Raw genomic sequence first — 5,468 nt, forward strand, 5'->3', positions numbered from 1 at the left:
ACATGTACCACTGTGTTCAGAGCAGCCTTGTTTGTGATAGCCAGAAGCTGGAAACCACACAGATGCCCCACAACAGAAGAGTGGATGCAGAAAATGTGGTTCATTTATACAATGGAATATGACTCAGCTATTAAGAAGAAGGATACATTTGCAGGCAAATGGATGAAACTAGAAAATATCATCCTGAATGAGGTAACTCAGACCCAAAAGGACGTGCATCGTATGTACTCACAAATAACTGCATATTAGCAAAAAAAAAAAAAAAAGGTACAGACTATCCAGGATATAATCCACAGAACTCAAGAAGGTTAACAAGCTAAAGGGCCCAAATGAGGATGCTTCAATCCCATTTGAGAGGAAGAAGAAAGTAATCATGGGGAGGAGGAAGAACCTGAGTGGAAAAGGGGACAGGGAGAGGAAGAGGGATAATTATCAAATATTGGGGAAGGGGGAACAGGACTGAAGCCGTGAGGGCCAGCAGAAAGAATGGAAATAGGCAACCTTGGGATGTAGGAGGTGGGGAGACCCTCTAGAATGTACCAGAGACTTGGGACATGAGAAACTATCAGGACTCAAAGGGAGGGACCTTAGATAAAGTGCCCTACAGTGGGGAAAGGGAACTTGTAGAGTCCACCTCCAGTAGAAAGACAGGGCATCAAGTGGAGGGAAGAGGTTGCCATCCCACAGTAAAAAACTTTGACCCAGAATTGTTCCAGTCTGAAAGAACTGCATGGTCAAAAATAGAGAATAACCTGAGGAAAAGAAGGTGAGCAACAGGCTCAAATTGGGAGCCAGCTCAAGGGGAGGCCCCAAGGCCTGACACTATTACTGATTCTACGGTGTGCTTACAAACAGGAGCCTAGCATGACTGCCCTCCAAGAGGCCCAACAAGCAGCTGAAAGAGTCAGATGGAGATATTTATACCCACTCAATGCACAAAAGCTGGTGACCTCTGTTGTTGAATTAGGGAAAAGCTGGAAGAAGCAAGGAGGGTCACCTTATAGGAAGATCAGAAATCTCAACTAACCTGAACCCCCAAGATCGCTCAGACACTAAGCCAACCAGATAGCATACACCAGCTGATATGAGGCCCCCAACACATATACAGCAGAGGACAGCCTAGTCTGGACTCAGTGAAAGAAGATGCACCTAACCCTCTAGAGACTTGAGGCCCCAGGGAGTGGGGAGGTCTGGTGGGGTGGGGTTGGGGGGTGAGGACATACTCCTGAAGATGCAGGGGTCAGAGGGAGGTATGGGATGAGGAACAGTCAGAGGGTGGACTGGGAGTGGGATAAAGACTGGACTGTAAAAAAAAAGATTAAAGAATAAAAATTAGAAAAGCAATATGGTGTTATTCTTTTTTGTTTGTTTTTTTTTATTAATTTACAGGTGACTTGACATCTTGTTCTTGTAGCTTTCAATATTGTTTCTTTGCTTTCTATGGGGAGTTCTTTTCCCTGGTCAGGTCTATTTGGACTTGTGAGTGCCTCTTACAATTGAATGTCTGTATATATCTTTAGATTTGAGCTTTTTTTTCCTGTTGTTATTTTGTTCAACATGACTTTATTGTTTATGTCAGCTCCTTCTACCCTGTGGATATTAGGTATGGTCTTTTGATCATAACCCAGATTTGCAGGATTTTGTGGTCTTTATTGTTTATTTTTTTCTATTGTTGTTAGGATGCAGCATTTCATAAAACCCCTCTATCTCTGACACTTTTTCCACTGCTTAGATAAACTTATTGGTGATGCTATCTACTGTGTCCCTTTCTTGGTTCATTGAGTTTATTTCATTTTCAACATTTTCCCCCTTGAATCTTGTCTGATCCTGTAATTTTCTTTGAAAGCAATCTCATTCTTATAACAAGTCTGTCTACATTGTTACAACTAAACTTGAGGCTTAGTTATGGTAGCTGATATCCACCTAGAAATTCTTCCCTTTTTATGGCTTGTCTAGCTTTCCAGCATATAAATTTTATAGAAATTTCTAAAGATGTTCTGTTGTCAGTGTTCTGAGTTATGTAGGTCAACTTAAGAGAGACAGCACAGGATGTATCAAAACTTCCTAGGAGCAAGGTAGAATAGTTTCTGATGGGCTGAATCAAACAACCATGCAGAAGCATATTTGCTGATTTTATACAAAAGTTGTTTTTTGGGTAAAACAAGTTCCTCATACAATGTCCCTAATCTAATCTATGTGTTTTATAAAGGAAACCATCATGGTTTTGCAACTTTAATCTTTGTTGTGCACTGTTTGCAGTACTCAATAATGCAAGACACTCCAGATATGCCAGGGCCATCTTGGATCTAAAGTCATTCAAAGGCTGTAAAGATCCTTCAGAAAAATAACCCTATAAATCATAGAAAACAATCACTGTTTCCACAATGATTTCTTAAAGGTCTGAGTATTTCTAGAAAGCAACTACTTCATTCTGATGTCTACCCTAGAAACAATGACGCAAGACTGTTTTAACAACAGTTTCAATCACATTGCTTGCCACAAGTCTGTTTACGTTCTTTATGTCTTTGGGGCTTAGTTTTGGTAAATGATATGCACATAGAAATTCTTCTCTTTTTTATGGCTCATCTGGCTTTCCAACATATAAATTTTTATAGTAATTTCTAAAGATGTTCTGGATTTTTTTGAAGCTAGTTATGATACCATTTTCTTTTTTCTAAATTATTTACTGTAAACATTTTATACAAATATTTGTTATACAGATATTTTATCTTCATTACAAATAAAATCTTCTCATGACACATTTTTCATCTTAATTTCATATTTTGAGTGTCCTCCCTCTTTCTTTTTGTCAGATTAGCTGATGGTTTGTAAGTCTTACTTTTCAAAGAACTATCTTGCTTTTTTGCTGGGCCAGACTCCTAGCTGGTCTGCTCCAGTAAAGACACCATATCCTAACCCATCCTAGAGGAACCACTGCACTCAGAGCAGAAGGATTTCAGGATCCCAAAGGAAGCCTGACTCCCAGGAGCTCTTCCACCCAGGAGCTTAGGATCACAGGATCACAGAGACATCTGGACTCTGAGTAGTTCTGACACAAGCAAGATAACAGGAGAGACAGGCTCCAGCCCGAGACAGTGTGTGCAGGTAGCACTAGAGATAACCAGATGGTGAAAGGCAAGCACAAGAACATAAACAATAGAAACCAGGGTTACCTGGCATCATCAGAACCCAGTTCTCCTACCATAGCAAGTCCTAGACACCCCATCACCCCGCAAAAGCAGGATTCAGATTTAAAATCACTTCTAATGATGATGATAGAGGACTTTAAGAAGGACATAAATAACTCCCTTAAAGAAATATAGGAGAACACAGGTAAACAGGTAGAGGACATTAAAGAGGAAACACAAAAATCCCTTAAAGAATTGCAAGAAAACACAACCAAACAGGTGAAGGAATTAAACAAACCATCCAGGATCTAAAAATGGAAGTAGAAACAATAAAGAAATCACAAAGGGAGACTATCCTGGAGATAGAAAACCTAAGAGAGAAATCAGGAGTCATAGATGCAAGTATCACCAACAGAATACAAAAGATAAAAGAGAGAATCTCATGTGCAGAAGATACCATGGAAAACTGATACAACTGTCAAAAAAAATGCAAAATGAAAAAGCTCCTAACTCAAAATATCCAGGAAATTCAGGACACAATGAGAAGACCAAACCTAAGGATAGTAGGTATAGATGAGAGTAAAGATTCCCAACTTAAAGGGCCAGTAAATATCTTCAACAAAATTATAGAAGAAAACTTCCCTAACCTAAAATAAAGAGATGCCCATGAACATACAAGAGGCCTACAGAATTCCAAATAGACTAGACAAGAAAAGAAATTCCTTCAGTCACATAATCAAAACATCAAATACATAAAACAAAGAAAAATATTAAAGGCAGTAAGGGAAAAAGATCAAGTAACATATAAAGACAAAATAAGAATTACACCAGACTTCTCACCAGAGACTATAAAACCCAGAAGATCCTAGACTGACATCATAAAGACCATACGAGAACACAAATGCCAGCACAGACTACTATAGCCTGCAAAACTTTCAACCATTCTAGGTGGAAAAGCCAAGATATTCCATGACAAACAAAATTTATGCAATATCTTTCCACAAATCCAGCCCTACAAAGTATAATAAATGGAAAACTCAAATACAAGGAGGGAAACTACAACTTAGAAAAAGCAAGAAAGTAATCTTCCAATAAACCCAAAAGAAGATAGCTGCACAAACATAATTCCACCTCTAATAACAAAAATAACAGAAAGCAACAATCGTTTTTCCTTAATATCTCTTAACATTAATGGACTCAATTCCCCAATAAAAAGACATAGACTAACAGACTGGATATGTAAACAGGACCCAGAATTTTGGTGCATATAGGAAATGTACCTCAGTGACAAAGACAGAAACTACCTAAGAGTAAAAGGCTGGAAAACAATTTTCCAAGCAAATGGTCCCAAGAAACAAGCTGGAGTAGTCATTCTAATATTGAATAAAATACTTTCAACCAAAAGTAATCAAAAAAGATAAGGAAGGACACTTCATACTCATCAAAGGAAAAATCTACCAAGGTGAACTCTCAATTCTGAACATTTATGTTCTAATGGAAGGGTACCCCACATTCATAAAAGAAACCTTACTAAAGCTCAAAGCACACATTGCACCTCATATAATAATAGTGGGGAACTTCAACTCCCCACTCTCAGCAATGGACAAATCATGGAAACAGAAACTAACCAAAGATACAACGAAACTAAGAGAAGTTATGAACCAAATGGATTTAACAGATATCTATAGAACGTTTCATCAAATACAAAAGAATATAACTTTTTCTCAGCACCGCATGGTACCTTCTCTAAAATAGACCATATAATTGGTCACAAAACAGGCCTCAACAGATACCAAAAGATCGAAATAATCCCATATCAGATCACCATGTACTAAGGCTGGTCTTCAATAATAACAAAAATAGTGGAAAGCCCACATAAATGTGGAAACTGAACAATGCTCTACTCAATGATAACTCATTAAAGGAAGAAATACAGAAAGAAATTAAAGACTTTTTAGAATTTAATGAAAATGAAGGCTCGTCATACCAAGACTTATTGGACACAATGAAAGCAGTGCTAAGAAGAAAACTCATAGCTCTAAGTGCCTACAAAAAGAAACTGGAGAGAGCTTACACTAGGAGCTTGACAACACATCTGAAAGCTCTAGAACAAAAAGAAGTAAACACACCAAAGAAGAGTAGATGGCAGGAAATAATCAAACTCAGGGCTGAAATCAACCAGGTAAAAACAAAAAGAACTATACAAAAAATCAATAAAACCAGGAGTTGATCTTTGAGAAAATCAACAAGATAGATAAACTCTTAGCCAGACTAACCAGAGGGCACAGAGAAAGTATCCAAATTAATAAAATCAGAACTTAAAAGGGAGACATAACAACA

Source organism: Grammomys surdaster, unplaced genomic scaffold (assembly GCF_004785775.1).
Source record: "Grammomys surdaster isolate TR1022 unplaced genomic scaffold, NIH_TR_1.0 219, whole genome shotgun sequence".
NCBI classification, from domain to species: Eukaryota; Metazoa; Chordata; class Mammalia; order Rodentia; family Muridae; genus Grammomys; species Grammomys surdaster.